This window comes from Orbicella faveolata, unplaced genomic scaffold (genome assembly GCF_042242905.1).
Source record: "Orbicella faveolata isolate gen_17 unplaced genomic scaffold, um_ofav_v1 contig_46, whole genome shotgun sequence".
In the NCBI taxonomy this organism is placed as follows: Eukaryota; Metazoa; Cnidaria; class Anthozoa; order Scleractinia; family Merulinidae; genus Orbicella; species Orbicella faveolata.
In genome coordinates this window covers 10,431,887-10,451,891 of record NW_028301576.1, presented here as the reverse complement: position 1 = coordinate 10,451,891, position 20,005 = coordinate 10,431,887, and the positions used below count along the sequence as shown (strand labels likewise).

Sequence of the window (20,005 nt, the reverse complement as noted above, 5' to 3'; positions counted from 1 at the left end):
AGATCAAGGTAAGAGAATGAATCCCCCTTTAAGGCCTTACACCCAAGGCAAATTGAGCTAGACTTTCGTCCTTTCGAGAAAGTTGCTTGGGCAGTGCACGCGTCTCGCAAGTGACATCCGTGGAAGAACTGGGCACTATGTCTAAAAGTAACTTAAGAGGGATTACCTTCGGTATAACTTATGGGGGATTCAATCTCTAGCCTCGATCTTCTCTTGGTTTTAAGCCATATGATTTGAAGCCGCTTTGTTCGCCCCAAGGCCAGTTCAGTGTCACACATATATTAAACTGAAATAATTGGAATTAGGACTTTGACTAACTAGTATATTTTTAATATTCAATCTTGTCATCAGACGTTCCCCTTTTACGGAACTTTACACCACAGACCAGGTTCACCTACTGCCTGGTTACCCTAGCAACGCATCGGGCTCTCTCCAGGTAGCGTTTTATGTGCAGCAGCCGCTTGGACTCTTCATCGGAAATATCTCGGTCCTGCCTCGCAGTACACTGGCAGAGATCATTATAGCTCACAAGTCCGCGCTCGAGTCAGCTATTGGGGCAAACATCTCTGATGTAGAAGTTCTCTTTAAACCTGCCACGCCGACCACGTCACCAACAGCGGGACCAGATGAGCCAAGCAATGTTTGGACGTGGGCTGCCATTGGTGTTGGTGTAGGAGTGGTAGTCATCATCTTGATTATTTTGATCGTGTTCTGGCGGTAAGATATAATTAACTCTTTGTTGATTCTTTGTGATTCTTTGGAAGTCAACAGAATCTCGACAGTAGTCAGCTCGTTAATGGTTAGCCCTGCCAAAGTGTGTCGTGGAGGCGCGGTGACCTCATGGGTAGTGCGCTTGACTAACCATGGATCGAGCGGTCCAGGTTTATGCCCTGGCCGGGGACATTGTATTGTGTTCTTGGGAAAGACACTTGTCCCAAACTGTGGCTTTCTTCACCCGGGTGTATAAATGGGTACCGGCGAATTTGATGCCAGGGTAACCCTGCTATGGACTATCATTCCATCCAGGAGGGACTGGAAATACTCCCAGTCACTTCATGCTACAGAAACCGGGATAACCCCCGCCCTGATTGTCCCTGATGAGCCACTTGGCTCGTACGCAGACTTTATCCTTTTTTTTAACCTTCTAAAATGCCAAAGTGGATATAATCAATGTCTCTCGAGTACCACTCGAGAGTGGTGGAAGAAGAATTCCGTTGAGCAAAAGGTGAAGCAAAATATAACACGAGAGCTTTTTAGTTAGTTCTTTTCCTAATTTTTGCTTTATTTTTAGCCTTAAAAACAGATTACCAGAGGTGAAGCGCATGCCATATGATGATCATGAAGAAGTCATAGCTATGACATCTTTCAACCGATCGTCAAGACCAGAACGTGGAGACGAGTGGCGGAGTTATACCTTCTATCAACCTTAACTAGTACTCTCTACAGCATTTAGCATATCTAGTTAAAGAACTTGTTCAATGAATGTGTTTTTTAAGACAAACTAAAGCACAGTAGAATCCTGATTTCTGGAATCCTCAATTATTCGAACCTCCCGATAACTCCAACCAAAAGTCGTTTCCCTCTCCTCAGTCGAACACTGTAATTTAACCCCCGATTTCTCGAACGTATCTCTCCGATTTTTCGAACAAATTTTCGTTTCCCTAGGTGGTTCGAAGAATCGGAATTCCACTGTATTTCATTTTGTTTTGCTGAGGTATGACCCACTTTAACTCGCCTTTGCTGCCTGTAGGCATGTCCAAATAGTTTTGTGATAGTTGTATATATTTTATTATATGGCTTGTCTTTTGTAGCCGATATAACGCGCGCTCTGATTAGCTAATTGTAGGACATTATTCTCCCGTAATGCCCACGGGACGATTACTGGCTTGTAAATCTTAGTTGCATAAGCCATTTTATATTTTTGTATTTTTAGCACATTTTATGCTTTTTATTGATCTTTGTTTTAGTTTGTTAGGTTCTTTATATGTAAAGCGCTTTTGAATATTTCATAGTATTCGCGCTATATAAATGTATAATCATTATTATTATTAAAGCAAAAAGGCATACAATAAAAAACTTATTAACCTCCAACGTTAGATTTTCCCGTAATAGAACTTTCTCCCGATTAATAAGTAGCTAATAAAAAACGAACACACGATTTTCGTGTTCATTTTGTTATATTTTAATGATAGAATATAAATTGGCCGCTAAAAACTGGAAAAAGCTTTTTTTTACCTCTCAAGCTGCATTGGCCCAGACTTATCGATGACAGAGAAGCATGAAAACAGCACATGCCTCATTGAATTTTTCTTCGGAGGGCTTCAAAAAGTTCACTGCAAGAAAAAATTTCGTCGATCACTTAAGGACGGTGCCTACTAAATACAAAGGTATTTTCGTCAGATTAGTACCATCTGTAAAAAGTAGATCTTAGCAAGGGCTATTGGAATCCACAAAGAAAACTGGGATAGCTGAGCATTTTTTCGAGATAAGCAGCCTTGAATCTCCAACAAAAAGAGGCGAAGCCGAATGGGCTATTTACCCGTAGCCCTGGAGGGCGAAGGGTCTAATTGCTTTAGTATCACCCAACTAGTCGGACAGAAAGGGCACTAATAAAGTTAGCAAATGCAAGTTGAAGAAATATTTATTTGGCAATAAAACGAAAGAAAGCGTCACGCTCGATTGCGCCAAATTTACATAAATTCACATAACTGTCACGTTTTGTTTTTGTTTTTGTTTTTGTTGCTCTTTTGGTCTTTTTTGGGATAGGATGATCCAGTAAATTATCCAAAAACTCCTCTGAAATTTCCACAAAACGAGAGGCGGCCGCCAGTATTTTGGAAGGTTTTCAAAAGCGGCGAATTTGGCTACTCGAGGACTATTATTAATAGTACTCTAGTAGCATAGCCAATTAAAATGCAGGATTTGCATTAGTCAACTTGTTGGCTGATACTTATCAGATTTAGCCAAGCCTAAAGCGGAGCTCCCTTAATAAAAAAACTAATCATTTACTCAACACAACAACCTTTAAAGAAATTTACCAATAAGCATTTCACCAGCCGAATGAACTGAACAACAACCAAAACGAGGAAATCTCCATAAACATGATTAACATATGCAAATCACTACGTTCGAGTGTCAAATAGCAAATCCTGTTCTCTTTTTCAAAAAGATAAAACTGTGAACCCAAGATAGAAGATAAAGCCAAGAAATGCATATAGTAGCCGAAAAACGTCTAAAGTATTAAAAACGTGCGGTTTTCAATTAATTTATTTAATGAACACTCTAAAGCGTAATTTCAATATTATTTTTACCGACAACTTGGCAGTCATTTTATCGGCCGTAGCTCTACTAGTCGTTTATCAATAACCTTCATAGCAACTCACCAATAAGCATTTCACGAAACCGAATGAATTGAATAAGCAAAACGAAGACATATCGTATGCAAATGTTTGCAAATCACTACATGGGAGGGTTAAATAATCCCGTCCGTTTTTAACCATAGAATTCGCTTCAAAGATGGCCCAAAGTAAGAAATGTTCAGGAACGTCAGTTAATATTGGTTATCATTCAATAAAAAGCCAAGAAATGCATTTAAAAGCAGAAAAACGACCAAAATTTCAAATACGAAAACCAACGGATATTCCACATGCTTTTCGTATGCATTAACTCAATTTTCGATTCCATTACTTCGACAAAGCAACTCAGGCCCCGTCCACACTACACAGGAGAAATTTGAAAACACAGGTTTATTTCTACGGTTACATGTAGGCTTGCCGTCCACACTTATCCTTAATTTACACAAACGGGCTCTTCAAAAACGCTCTTCTGACAAATTTTCAGAAGACCACTGTATTCAAAACAAAATCATCTGGATTAATAGTCGCATCCTGATAGGAGACGGCCAGTTCAGATTACAAGTATTAGACAATCACACTGGGGATATAAACCCCTTTGAGCGCTCATTTTTGTATAACTTCAAATAAACTTGACATGCCATTATCAAACTTGGCAAGTAAATAGAGGACAAAAGTCCAACTTTTTTAGGAAAAAATTGACAGCAAAAGTCAGATGATGACGTCATAACCGATGACGTCACACCATACTCTTAATTTAGAGTTTGGAAATTCCAGCGTTGTTTTAACGCTTTCAAAAGAGGGCAACGCGAGAAGTTGAAAACCGTTTTTCTTTAATATCTCAAATATTAAAGGAGATATGACAATTTGAACGTCAAGGAATGCCTATCAGTAAAGCAGTGATCCACCCTGAAATAAAACTTTCGAAATGAAAGCTCTTTTTCGTGTTTGCAACTCCAATTATATTGCAGGCTGATTGCTTCTGATGAGCAGAACGGGTATAGCTTTAAATAAAATCCAAATTAAAGCTATTCATACGTTTATAAGCAACAAAAACTACTGTGTGACGTCACAAAAAGTGACTTCATCGATTATCTAAGAGATTAAATTATCGTTCTAAAGGCGAAAACAAAAAATCTAAAACGATGCCATTTTTAGGTACACCAAGATCTTCATTTTATCTAATTCGTAGCATTTTTCAATGAAAACTGGGGGGTTGATTTGAGAAAAAATAGTTCGGGGCGGGGGACACTGAAATTTCTTTAAATTGTTTTAACTCAAAAAATATTTTTCATATTGAGAAACGGTTTTCAGTACATTGTTCTCCTAGTCGTGCTCTATCATTTGATGTAGTTTATAGTATGAAGAAACTTTATATATCACGTGTTGTTGACGTCATTAATTATGACGTCATAATTTGACATTTTGTCAGTTTTTTTCCAACTAAAATAATCAAGACAGTATCCAAAGATAAAAGCAAAGTTTGGCGAAAAACGAAGCAAAATTGGTGTACTTGCACCTGTTTAGCGCTTGGAGGGGGTTAAATCCCCAGTGTGAATTTTTTTAAAAGAAGACAACACCTTCCTCTTACTAGACGGGCTTATTCCCAAAGTGAACATCAATATTCCATTTTCGCTGTACTATGGCCTCATCGCTGCCATTCCTACAGAATGGAAGAAATATTAAATCAAAACAACTTGCGCCAAAACGCCCCATTTGAAAACCTTCCGTCGACCCGTATTGCCTACGCTACACTTCTAAGCAACAACGTAAGTCCACCGACATCAGAGAAAAGAATTCTTAATTTCGGTTTTACCAAAGAAAACATCCACAAAGTGTACTCGTTGCCTTTCTTAAAAGCCAAAGATTCGAAATTAATTGCCTTCCAGTTTAAAATAATCCACCACATTTTACCGACCAAATTCAGCCTTTTTGGAGCTAGCGTTACTGAGAGCGACATTTGTTCCTTATGCGCCACTAAAAAACAAACAATAATCCACCTACTGTACCACTGTACAGCATCTAAGGCTTTCTGGGATAGATTCACCAACTGGTGGTACCAGAAATTTAAACAAGTGGTCATTTAGACTGAATCCCACGTCCTATACGGTTGACATAATAACATCAAAAATAAACAGGCACTTAATGTCACTCTCCTTATCGCAAACTTCCACATCTTTTCGACAAGTTCATGTAATGGCAACTTATATTTTGAACTCCGCCACCAAGACATATATGTTATTTGTCGGCTTAGGGTCGGTCCATATAGTGAAAAATCGTGACCGAGATCTTGAAAATGTTGCCCTCGGCCTGCGACCTCGGGCAGCATTTTCGAGCCCGAAGTCACGATTTTTCACTATACGGACCGACCCTAAGCCGACAAGTAACATGTTTATGTTTTTTTCCTGCGGTAAATTGGTTTTACAGATTACAAATGGGCTTGTTTACGCAACTTGAATCGGCTTCCGCGCCGTTTACTAACGATTTGTAAAAAACTCTTAGCAACGAGCGAGTAACTCAGATAAAAGACAAAGACAGATGTATTAAAGAACAGATTTTTTTCGAACTACCTTATGTTAGTTGCATTTATTTCACCAGTTAAGTTCTTCAAAATTGTTTTTGCGGCGTGAAATTTCGTGCGAAGTTTGAAGTTTTACTACAAAGAGAATTTCTGTCAGTCGTTGCTTTTAAAATCATTTGAAATCAGACTTTTCTACCCTAAATTGAATAGGGTAGATAGATCAGGAGATAAACTCGACTGAAATTGACTCAAATTTTACGCCGAGAGAAACACAGGATTACGTGCCAATACAGCGCCAGGCTACAAACAACCAAGCAAACTCTCACAACTTCAAAACACTCAATTGAATTTACTTACAGTGACTTTCCTTGCCATTTTAAAGTGAACAGAGATAAACTTGCGTTGACTAATCGTCGATGGATGTGTAAAGAAGGCAAAAGATTGATGATTACCGCTAACTTTCACTGGAAAAGTTGAAAATTTACATGGACATGTCAATTTTAATTTACAGTATGTAAATCTTGATTTACATTCTTTGTAAATTACAATTTACATGTTACGGTTTTGTAAAATAAAATTACAGGAAATTTACAGCTTTTAGTACAGCATGTAAATGTTCTGTAAATAGTGATTTACATTGTCTTTGTCGACAATGATCATTTGAAGAACATGTAAAAATCTGTAAAATATTTTACGCACTTTTACAGTATCTACCTTTGTAAAAAACATGTAAATTGCTTTGCTAAACCATGTAAGAAACATGTAAATAATTCAAGCGAATGCTGTAAAAAGTCTGGAAATGTTATGTTTGTAACCCTGTAAAAACCATGTAAATGAAAAAAGGGGGCCTGTAACAAACATGTAAAAACCATGTAAATGAAAAAAGGGGGGCTGTAAGAAACATGTAAAAACCATGTAAATGAAAAAAGAGGGCCTGTAACAAACATGTAAAAACCATGTAAATGAAAAAAGGGGGACTGTAAGAAACATGTAAAAACCATGTAAATGAAAAAAGGGGGCCTGTAAGAAACATGTAAAAGGCATGTAAATGAAAAAAGGGGGACTGTAAGAAACATGTAAAAATCCTGTAAATGAAAAAAGGGGGCCTGTAAGAAACATGTAAAAACAATGTAAATGAAAGAAAGGGAGCCTGTAAGAAACATGTAAAAACCATGTAAATGGAAAACCTAGAAGTTGCACGGGTGCGACACCGCACTAATTAAGCTGTCTTCTTGTGAACTTTCCGCGCATCCACAACGACAAAATAAAACTAGAATTGTTGCTGCACATGTAGGCGTCCCAACTTACGTCTCTAGAAAAGAGAAAAATTAATTCTCGGACACGTACGTATTTATTCATGAAGGACCATGAAAGCGTCACGTGTTGTGTGAGTTCAAGACGGAAAGAGCCCTGGTGACCGAGTTTGAACTGACGCAGAGTTAGGTTAGGCAGGGAACCATAAGGGACACCCAACGACCATTTCCTCTCGAATGCTTTTCAACGCTGTTTTAGGCTATCTGGTGTACTTTCAAAGCTCTGTAGGTAAATTTTAGGTTGCGCAAAAAAATTTTATCTGTTTGGTTATTCTAGAGGAGCTTGAGTATTCTCGAACTTATTAGGGCCTTTCCGAAAATGATAACTGATTTTTTTTCGGTACTCAAAATGACATTTTTAACAATCCGAAAACAACAAACATTAAACTTCTCATATCGCGAAAGTTCGAGGTCACAGTTGTGCCTCTGAACCGTTGAGAATGAACGAAATATCATCGATTTAGAGCGTTAAATATTCCGAAACATGAACATTCTACAAGTAAGATTAATACAACTAAGTCTGCCCTTGCATGTTCACTGTTTCTTTGTTTTTTTTGTTTTGTTTTGTTTTGTTTTGTTTTGTTTTTTTTTTGGTGATTTCTACCGTTTTGTGCTTTCATTGCCATCACTGTTATCCCAGTCCCTTTATAAGAGCATACCAGCCTTGTGAGTGCCCGATCTCCAACAAGCAGGAATCAGCGGTCTTCATGTTAGGTACCAGGTCCTCTCGGTTCTCCTGCCATGTTTGGCAGTTCGTTGGAACTTGCATCGAACTCGAGCTCTGTTTTAGCGGCCAAAATCCACCCTACCTTCGCTTCGTCACCGTGCACGGTTTCAAGGCAAAGTTTACCGTTACCCAGAAGTTGAAGATAGCGATTACAGGCAACAAAAACAACAGGTAAGCAAGTTTTGCATAAATTGAACGAGCAGAGTAAAGTAACGTCAAGATACGTATACATTTCGTTTTGCCTTTGGTTGTGAATGTGTCATTATCAAGGAGAAGTTACATTGCTTGTGGAATCGACTTTGGTGATGTTTACCTTCCGTGCATAAAGAGCTTTATTATCTGTTATTATCTGTTCTCGATAACTGAGCATGAGCATGCGACATTTGTTATTGGCTTATATGCACCTCATGATTCTTTCTGATGCATGCTCTTGTAAGGTTATGTTGCCCTCTGATGTGAATGCTAGTAAGCTAAAATGTAATGTGCCATCTTCAGCAGAGAAATTTCTCTTATGCTAGAGTAAGTATTCTGAAGTTACTCAAGTGTCTACAGTTGTACCTACATGCAAGTTACAATATGCTGTTATACACAACTGTACATGGACATTGCACCCACTGGTGCTGATACTGTAGTAAGTTAAATGTTGTGGTATTTTCTTTCACCAAAAAAACACTATGATACTTTATAAAGAGGTATACATGTACCTCAAACTGTCATGAAAACTACACAGGACTTGAAAAAAAGGAAGAGTAACTTGCCCAGGCAGGAAAATCTACTTGTCTTGGACGACACAGTATAGTCAATCAATTATTTCATAACAATCAATAGAAATTAGTCAATAATATCAGAAATCAATAAAAGGATTCGTCATGAGTCATCGATTGTGATCAAATTTTCAATAAGCATTATCAATTTTGCTGATACTAGCTTATCTTTTAAGCAACATTTAATAAGAAAGAAATGAACAAAAGATTTAAAGTGAAATATGAAATCATGAATACAATTGCATAAAAACATAACATTGTATCTCGTAAACAGAATATTTTGCTGGCATACATGTATCAGGGACTATGTTTTGGGGGTTTTTGGTAGTGCCTTTGAAATCTACATGAAAAAGTTACAATCAAACATTGTGTTGAGGGACACAATTTTTCTACAGTTTAGGTGAACTAACAAAAGAGACCAACTTTCGATTGATTCTCTAATGACTGATAAATTTGGTAAAATCAAACTGATAACTTGAAACTTTTCTAGCATGTGAGTATGAATTTCTTTCAATTGATCGATAGCACTGACAACACTTACATTAATTTCAATTTATTGATTTATATCAATTTATGGATTGATTTCAATCGATTGCCTTACTCTGGGATGACCAGACAGCACTTTCAAGCCCTGTCACAGCTGTACATTTTACTTGTACGGAATTGGGCTCTTACCAAATACATGTAGGTTTCATGTGTCATGCATCTGTAGCAGGGCAGAAAAGAAAATTGTCAGTCACTTGCCCAGTGGGCCAGTCAATTTCAGTTTTCACTTGCCCCACTTAAATATTACTTGCCAGTGTGGTGGCCAGTAAGGAAATCAGAGGACAAATGCGAATGAAGTACACTCGGATTCCAAACTAATTCTTGCTTTCAACCTAATAATTAACTAATCTTTAGGTCTTAAGTTTTGAAATGGAATGACTGGAAATTATCATTTATCAAGCTGGCATTTTTAGTCAGACTCACAAGACTACTGACGCTACATTGTAATTTCACTTGCCCACTGGACCACTGAACTTCTATTTTCGCTTGCCCAAGAGCAAAATTTACTTGGCTGAGGAAATCAGACCTGGGTTTTTTCCTGCCTTGAGTACATCACAGAAAACATCAAAATGTGGTAAAAACAAAAAATAGTCACATAAACCATTACCAGAGTGTGTCACAGAATCTGAATTGTTCAGGCGTGTGTCACTGATGTTTTTACCACATTTTGATGTCTTCTGTGATCTATTACTGAACAGATGCATGACAACATAGAATCTGTCTGCTTCGTAATACATAACAAAGAAACAAAAACAAACTTTTATGACATCATCTGTACCTTTGTCCACCAACAGAGCATAAGTGCATGTAAGAAACAATCAAATTGTGCCTGCAAACTTGACTTATTAACCGCGCGGCCATGGGCCGAGCGCGGTTCTAGGTTTACCCGTGGTTTATTTTTTTTTTTTTTGTCGGTGACCAGACGCAGACCTCCGCTCGGTCAAACTTTGTGTCACGCAACGTGTGATGTTTTTCTTTTCGTTTTATCAAAGCGTTGGATTTAAAGGGAATAATAAATACGCTGAAAAAAGGTATTACGTCAGCCATGGAATGCGCTGACGTTGCAGCTTTCACTTTCCGCTACGTGACAAATAAGATCGTGTTTACTCTGCAAGTTTATTTCGGCAGAAGCGACGGTCATTAATTTATTTGTAACTTTGCGAGTATTTCTTGTGGTTTTAGGCAAATGAAGTAAATCCTTTGACTGTTTCATCGCAGCGAGTTCATAGATCGGAAGGAAAATTAAATATTTGCAAGCCAAGCAAAGAACATGTCAGAACGTGCAAAGATTACGTCATTGATAGGGAAATAACCACCGTACTAAAGATAGCCGTAGATAACGCAATTCTTGAATTATGTGACTCGTGTGACTTCTTTGCTAACCTTAACTCAAGGGAAAAAAACAATTAAATTTAATCGTGACTTTATAGAAAGAAAGCGGTTTGTAATAGTGTTCGTATCTTCATGCCCATCCATATCCCGAAGAAAGTTCCAGATTAAGACTATTACGTCATCGGAGATGTCACAACGGCTACGACTGATGGTGCGATAATAGAGTTTGTGTTGATCAAGTACTGTGATGTCTACAGTAATCAGTGAATCATCAAAGATTGCTTTGGAATATGCATTGCGTTGCGACTGTAGTACTAAGAAAACAGTTAAATTTTAAAAGCGCGGTTATAAGATCTAACAGATCTTCTTGTTATTTAAACATTGTTTGATAGGAGTTTGATTTACATTGTTGTTGTGCATGAATATTACAATATAGGAGATAGTGAACATTGAATAGTTACTGCCACAGATTTTGAGTTTAGTTCTTCTACATCCTCTGACATTCAGTGCCTTCCAATCAGAGATGCAAATTTTTTGTCACACAGTAGCTACAGATGTAGATGTAAGATATGTTTGATTGATGAATATTCAGGGCTCAAAATAATGGTCGGTCAATGGGCAATGTCTGTCCAGAATGGTGACTCGCTGGTCATGTTGACCAGTCATGTCATGTTGAGACGGTCACATTGTTCATTCTTGAATAAACAATCAAATGCCCAACTGTAAATCTGAGAGTTTTTATCTCTTTTTTATTATGACCTCTAATGAAAACATACACCAATGCATACAGGTATCTGTTTGAACGGCTAAAGACTGTTCGCTTGCTGTTTGTCATGCGTTCAAGATCAATAGGAATGCCATTCGAGTGACTGGGGTTAAATCTGTTCAGAAAAATATTAAGCCTATCTTTAAACGGTCTAGCAGTGACTGGAACAAACAAACTATATTTGTGGGTTTAATTTAGCTCACATTACATGTACTTGATTTTTTCGTAAATATCTTGACCAGTCAGAAATGAGACGTGACTGAACTAAAATTACTTTGGCCGGTCAACATGACCGGCTACAGTCCGATTTCAAATGTCACAGTATAAATTGTAATGATAAGAAACAAAATAATAACTCCAGTGTAAAATTTGCTGATTGATATCATACACAGAATTTGCTGATTCATACTCAGACATAACTTATCTTATTTAATGAAATGTTTTATGTTACTTGTAGGATGAAGTAAAATTGAGAGTGGTCAATACACGCATACTCCTTGGCATTGATGCTTGATCAGGAAAAAATCAGCCACTGAGAAGTCTACAGTACCTATGACTCTATAAGGGGTCCAAGGTCCATTTCTTGAAGGCCCTGGAAACTTTTCGGGCCCACAAAGCCATCTTTAATTGAGCTGTGTCTAAAAACTAAGAGCTGTATATGCCTGAAACTTCTTGTGTGAAGGAAACCTCTGTTCATATTGAGAATAAGCAAATAAAACAGCTCTGTAAGCATAAGATTTCAGATTTTGGTATGGCTTTCTGGGTGCGAAAACATTTTGGGACCTTCGAGAAATGGGCCCCTGGTGCATTACAGTCTAACATGGTGACCTTCAACACTTTCTGGCATAAATTCAACCACTTTAAACATTATTTTCAATGCTTTGAAGTATCACCTACACTGTACCTGTGTTAGTGAATTAGCATTAAATTTGAATATCTTAGATTGCTAGGTTGATACTTATTGTTCAATACAGCAGCTGTAAGATTTCATCATAAAAAGCAAAGGCTATGTTTACATACATGTAGTACCAGAACAATAATTTATTAACTTATGATGTGTTATGGGAACTATGGTACTAGATAGGCCTTTCAATTTCAACAGGTCCCTATGAATTTTTTTTTTTACAGTACAGTTTTTTTTCTATCACAAAAAGAAAAAGTAAAATTTTGAATATTGTTTACAGTGAATGTTTTGTCTGGGGTCCAAAATGTTTGTCCTGTTTGGATTCCATACAGTTTTTGGAAAAAGAAGGAAACTGGGACTTTGTAAACATAGCCTAAAAGATGTCAGAAGCCTTGTTTTATGTTATGCAATGTAGTATTCCTTTGGCATGAATGTTTTTATGATGAATTTAAAATGTCAATCTCTATCTTGTGGTAAATGTTTTTTCTCCCTATTTTCTGTTTTTTCAAAAGAACAATTCACTCTATGAAAACGGTTGATCAATATTTCACACTTACAATGTACATTGCAGTAATTTTCATAATAAGGTAAAGGTAAAGTCTGCATATGAGCCACGTGGCCCAACAGACTGGAGCTTATCCTGCTTTCTGTAGCAGGAAGCGACTAGGACTATTTCTACTCCCCCTGGATGAGATGCCAGTCCATTGCAGGGTTACCCCACCATTAAATTCGCTGGTACCCACTTATACACCTGGGTGGAGAGGCACTGAGGGTAAAGTGTGTTGCCCAACAACACAACAGAATGTACCCGCCTAGGGCTTGAACCCGGACTGCTCGATCAGGAGTTGAGCGCACTACATGTAACTACGAGGCCATCGTGCCTCCCACATTTTTCATAATTATTAAGGCTAATTTAATCCTACATTAATTACTTAGTAAGAAAAAAACAGTTTATTCATTCATTTTATGACAAAGGTATTATCATTATGTTACATTTGACTTTGTGAATTTAGTATAATTATATTTAAGACAGGTATCCATTTGCAAACAATTTTAATTTAGTAATATGCCTAAATTGCAAAATTTTCACTAGTTGTATCTGATAACAGTATAGTTCTTAATCATTTTATTATTTATGAATTAAATAGAGTTGAATATGACATGGTTTTGCACAATCTTGAAGAGGTCTTGAATTTTAGTAGTCTTCTTGAAAAGCGCTTGAATTTGGTTAAAGGAGCTCAATCATGGTATTTTAAAATATTTTGGCCATGCACAAAATTACATTTAAGTCGTCTTGTTATGGATAGAAAGAAAAGAAAACATGTTTTATTTGTTGCAATGTGTACATTGTAAACCTTATTCATGGCATGAATAAGGTTGAATAAGGTTGAATTTTACTGAGTTTGTTCTGATTGCAATAAATTTCTGATTCTGTATAAATTTGCATGTTTTCTACTATTATAATTAAGGTCAACAGATTTGATTACAATAAAACAGTACATTCCATCCATTTTTCTTCAAGTTATTATTTACAAGTTATTTATCGTACAGGGTTTCTGCCTCCCTTTTTTCGATTTACATGTTATTTACAGGCTCCCTTTTTACATTTCCAGGTTATTTCCATGCTCCCTTTTTTTGATTTACATGTTATTTACAGGCTCCCCTTTTCAATTTACAGGTTATTTGCAGGCTCCCTTTTTCAATTTACAGGTTATTTACAGGCTCCCTTTTTCGATTTACATGTTATGTACAGGCTCTCTTTTTCGATTTACATGTTATGTACAGGCTCCCTTTTTCGATTTACATGTTATTCGCAGGCTCTCTTTTTCAATTTACAGGTTATTTACAGGCTCCCCTTTTCAATTTCCATGTTATTTGCAGGTTACCTTTTTCGATTTCCATGTTATTTACAGGCTCTTTCCATTTACATGCTATTTACAGGCTCCCTTTTTGGATTTACATGTTATTTACAGGCTCCCTTTTTCGATTTACATGTTATTTACAGGCTCCCTTTTTCGATTTACATGTTATTTACAGGCTCCCTTTTTCGATTTACATGTTATTTACAGGCTCCCTTTTTCGATTTACATGTTATTTACAGGCTCCCTTTTTCCATTTACATGTTATTTACAGGCTCCATTTTACGAGTTACATGTTATTTACAGGCTCCCTTTTTCCATTTACATGTTCTTTATGGGCTCCTTTTTTGATTTCCATGTTATTTACAGACTCCCTTTTTCGATTTACACGTTATTTACAGGCTCCCTTTTTCGATTTACATGTTATTTACAGGCTCCCTTTTTTGATTTACACGTTATTTACAGGCGCCTCTTTTCATTTTCCATGTTATTTACAGCCTCCCTTTTTTTATTTACATGTTGTTTACAGCCTCCCCTTTTATTTACATGTTATTTACAGTATTATGGCAGCCTCCCTGTATTAAATTTACATGTTATTTACGGGTTTCCAGGTTGAATCACAAGAAATTTACAGGCTATTTACAGTATTTGCAGGAACAGTTTACATGTTATTTACATGATCTTAGCCCTTTGCTTTGAAACATTTACAGTGTTTTCATCATTTACATGTTTCACTTGAAATATTTACATGTTTTTTACATGAAACCTCCAAAACATGTAAAAGGGGAAAAATCATGTAAATTAATCTTTACAGTCTCTTTTTGATTATTTACATGTTATTTACATGTTATTTACATACTCTGTAAATTTTCAACTTTTCCAGTGTTTTAGGAGCGAAATCTAAGCAGCGGGGAAAAAATCCGGCCCGTGGGCCGTATCGTAAAAAGCTGGACCGGTCACGTGCCTATGATTAGCCGATCAAATTCGAGGATTTAGGATTCCGGCCCGCTCAGATGCTTGAGAAAAAATAAAAACTTGATATTTTAAAGCAAGGTTGTACCGCCCAAATAAAGCTACATAAATTCCTTAACATCTGAGGAAAATTATTATAGATTTCACTCCCCTTCATCCTTTCTTTTCACTCTCTCTTATTGTAATTCTTTTCTTTAAGCCAGCCGTAGTCTTGTTCGTAGTTTTTAGTTTTATTTGACAAATAAAGAAGCCTAAGCCGTGTATTACACTGTGATAAAACACGACGGGCATTTAAGAACACGAGGGAAATGTAGAAAAAACGAGCCGCAGGCGAGTGTTTTCTCCATTTCTCGAGTGGCTCAAATGTCCGGAGTGTTTTATCACAGTGTAACACACGGCTTGGTCTTCTTCATTTGCTTCATGATATAGATTTTACACGCGTGGAAATAAACTGCCTCACTTTTAAAAAACGACTCGCTGAAAATGGTTAAAATTTGGCTCACTCTCATTATTGATTCGGCGACGATATTTGGTACCTCGTGAAAACCGTAGAATTAAAAAGCGAAAGACCTCAAATATATCTCAGTCAACTTATAAGGGGACAAATATTTGCTAAACTGAATTACCAGCCATTGTGTTAACGCGGACATCCAAACTGACTAGACTCTATCACTCAGGAGATGATGGGCTAACAAATTGTGTGAGGCTTTTTCGATATTTCTATTAGTTGCTCTTGAAAATCTCTTTTAAAGTTGGACAATGGAAAATTTTCCGACTGCTGGTACTCGATGGGACGTCACAAGAAAAATATTTGGATTTTCGTAAAATCCCCACACAGTTTGGTGCGCTTATATCTGACGAACATTTTGGCCAAGTTTCGTAAAATCCGATAAATCTACATACCCTATTAATTTATTTGAATAGAGGTGATTCACGCAAAAATAAACCTCGAGTTTTCTACCTTGCTCGAAAGAAGTTCACCGTTTTCGCTCCTCACTGAAGAGGTTATTTAACGCTGCCTTGCCGCCAACCAGTGAAACGCGACTTAGAATTCCCCAGAGTCTCGTGGCGAAGAGCACTACAAGAAGGTTTCCCGGGAATGGTTCATTGTTGATATTTACAGGGGTCAATTCAATAAAGAAATTACACTTGAAGTTTTTGCACGTGTAATTTACACTTGTTAATTCCGGCTTATAAATACAAGGATTCGATAAAAGTTTTTCCTAGTTACACTGGAATTTACACGTGTATCGCGAGTCTGGATGCAAGTGTAAATTACAATTACAGCCTAAAAATTATAAAATCCGTTTGAATACACATGTATTTTTACAAATGCAAATTCTAATATCTCTGCTGCCCTTCCAAAATTTGCGGGACCATTTAAAATTCCAAAAGGTGGATGAAGACGTCCACGGGGAGATCAAACTTCCCTCGAAATTCCCTGGGATTTTCGATGTCAAAAAACTGTCTTTCTTCAAAATTCCTAATTGGCTAATAATTTGACGTCTCAGGAGCCCGTCGAGTTGCTTCTCACTAGAGGACGACATGTTTTGACGCTCCAATATCTGTTTCACAAGTCGTACTTAAAGTGCACCTAACAACAAAATTTTTCGCTAAAATAATAAAGCTTATTTTTCGGAGTAATCTGCCGCAAAAATTTTTCGATTTGGTTAAATCTTTGATTTTCTATGGCTCGTCAAAGTACGTCAAAACGCCACCATTTTGGTTCACGACCGAGTTTAACGGGGCATGGGTCGAGGGCTGGATGTGACGTCAAATCCAGAACACGGTGATTCTGTAAATTCGCATATTTACTTGTTTCTGTGGGGAAAGTAGTTCGAAAAAATGCTAGCCAGGTGCGTTGTAGTGGGATGTAGCAGCACAGCAAACATACAGGAGGTACTGCGCTTCATGCCATACCGTTTTATGGAGAGATGATCGTCCTGAAGAGAAGAAACGTACAAAGCGATGGATCGATTTCGTGAAAGCGAAACATGCAAAGTGAGAGGCGTCTGAGTTTGGTGATCTGTTCTAAGCGTTTCAAACAAGATGATTTCGCTCGACGCCTGGATTTTCAGGGAGAGGAAGGGATTTTGCTGATTCCATAGCTTAAGCGAGACGAATTTGGAATAACCGCTTTTCAATCGATTCATGCAGCCGTTGTTGCATCTGATCTGATAAACAGCAGCAGTCAGTCAGCACCGCCGATAGACACAGAAGAATGGCGAGATATTTTTTTCTGAGCAAATGTTCCCTGTCTTGATATGTTAGTTTCCTTCCTTGTTCAATTCTTTGAAAAAGAAATCTGTAAGGGTATTTTGGGCAAGAAAGTCATGCGAACAAGCACACTAGTTTGGAAGACCCACCGTTCAACAAATGCGGCCATGGAGACATTCAAGCAAGGAATGGCTTAGAATTAGTTTATATTTTCAGAACCCTTTTTACATGTGGGTATTATCAATATACAGAGAACATACTTCGGCCAGGACCAGAACAATTTCAAGCTGTCTGTGTATGTGTCTGTTTCTTGTTTCTGCATGAGGCTTGTGGACTTGAATTGTATTTAAAGGAAGTTTTAATTATTGATACTATGGTAACACATGCTTATGAGATTGCATCTCTAGATCTGCTGACCAAATGCTCTTGCAAATGAGGACACGTTGTTCCAGAAACATTGCTGAAGACACAAATATTTCCCTCTTTGCCCAGCATGGGAAACATTGTTGCAACACAAAAAATGTTTCTGATAAATATTATTTTTTACAGGGACATGGTTGTGTCCATAACAATGCATCTGCAACTTGCTGCACTGTAGAAAAGCCATCATTGAACTGATGTTGTTGTTGTTGTTCTTCTTCTTCTTCTTCTTCTTCTTTTTATTATTATTTTTTTTTAATTTTTTAATAATAACAAGAACTTTATTGAAATCTCCTTAGAAAACCTATTTACAAACCTTCACACATTCCACTATAATAATAAAAATAATGATAACAATAATAATAACTTTTTTAAAATTTTAGCGTCATTATGTATTTATTTAAACTTTCAATTTGATCTTCACGCGGATGTCTGTTAAACCTGTAAAACATGTTATTATTATTATTACTATTATTGTTATTATTATTATTATTATTATTATCATTATTTAGCTCGTATTAGCTGAGCAGGAGGTGTGTATGGGAGAATCTTGACTGAGGACCGAACGCAGTGAGGTCTGTAAACATGACCGAGGTTAAGATTCTCCCGTACGGACTGACTAAGCTTGGTTAATAAGATGTTTACTATAATTTGCAAACAAGAACAATTTAATTCTTTTAATGTAACTGGTTTGTACTAACTGACATTTTGCGTTGCTTTTTTTTTTCTCAACAGGTTTTTTGGCACTTCCATAAATAAGTATTGTTAGAAGAAAACAATGATTTTGCATTTTAGTTTACAACCTTTTCACTGCAAAGCATTACCAGTCTAGATGCCGGTCTAGATGGGAAGATCTAGTCTGCTTTCAATATCGGTTTCAGCCAATCAGATTTGTGAATTTGGTAGTTTCCAGTCCTTGTGAGACAGAGCCATATTATTAGGTTATCATTGTTTGCCAGGAAATAGATTAAAGAATACAGAATCAAAAATAAATAAATAAACAACATAATTTTATCGTTGTCCAGGTTGATTGCGACATGTAAATGGTCAGTGAAGGGACACAAACATTAAATTTTCCACTTGACAATAAAAGAAAGAAAGGCAGCTGCTTCCAGTTTGTAAGACAGGATTATAACAATTCACATTTCTAAGCACAAGCGAAGAAAAAAGGGTCCTTTTGATGTTTCGTGGGCCTTTTTTTATTGGTGTGTTGTGCGAGTAAAACAAACTTTCTATGTCTATGAATCAATAGTTCAGTAAGCTGTTGGTCTCCAGGTGAATAAGACTGATATGTTTTCGAACATATGCCATATTTTTGTAGTATTGTACAGTTGTAGAACAGTGTGTGTTGCAGTTTGTCAAAATAAGTACAGTAAAAATATCAAGCCCACTCTAGTTTTGTTCGAATTCCTCATGAAGGTCAAATCATTCAGAGCTTTCATCCTTTTCAACTGAAAATTCCTTTGTAATAATATTATTGCTACATAAAGGAATCCTCTTGTTCCCCAACATCCCATACACCAGCCTTGAGAACTCTTAGTATGAAACACTTCATAACTAAAAAAGATTAATGGAAAAAAGTTTTCTAGCAGTGGGCGTCTTATGGTGAGGGGGGGGGGGGGGGGAGGAGGATAGGGCAGGATACCTAAAAACAAAGCTCAATGAAGAAATCACAAAAAGTAACAGTATTGTTCGAGGATCACTAAAGCATGTTTGTAACAGTGATACAGGCTGGACTAAACTGGTGTGCACTAATTGTAATTCACTCTTGACCAACCAAAGATTGCAATAACATAAGCCAACCCCCTAGCTACCCCCCTCTTACTCAGGAAGAATCACTTTTAAGTAAAATGCTGTGTGCATGCATGTAAAGAGGGATTCGGAAACATTTTTTTTTATATATATACAGCCATGTGTATGCCTGAATTACCTCTCTTTGCTGCCAGTTTGATGATAGCTTTGCTTCCCTTTAGTTTTGTATTTGCCCGCTGCTAATCTTAAACTCCATTTCTGAAGGCATACAGGTTTAATTCCTGGACATTCAGTAACACACTTTAAGATAACACCAGCGCCAATATTTTCAAGAGCAAGATCACTCTTCTTTGAGTCTTGACAACCATAACATTCGTTGGTGTTTTGAAGGGAAGCGACGCTACAATTTCTACACTTGCACGTAAAGAACACAAACACCGTCATGGGATAATCATTTTGATCTACATTGAACGCATGAAGTTAAAATAATTTGAGAAAGTGAACGGACTTGACTGTTATTACGAAAGTATATTAGTTCGAGATCGAAGAAGGCGCGAAG

At 37.0% G+C, this 20,005-nt stretch overlaps 1 protein-coding gene and 1 long non-coding RNA gene across 2 annotated transcripts in view; both read left to right on the top strand.

Moving 5' to 3' along the window:
- Positions 1-20,005, top strand: part of LOC110060349 (uncharacterized) — a 154,046-nt gene that overhangs the window by 86,536 nt on the left and 47,505 nt on the right. The window lies entirely within an intron of this gene.
- LOC149098334 (uncharacterized) lies at positions 7,543-13,732 on the top strand. Its single transcript, XR_016203899.1, has 2 exons — positions 7,543-8,085; positions 11,780-13,732. It is a non-coding gene; the product is annotated as an uncharacterized LOC149098334 (long non-coding RNA).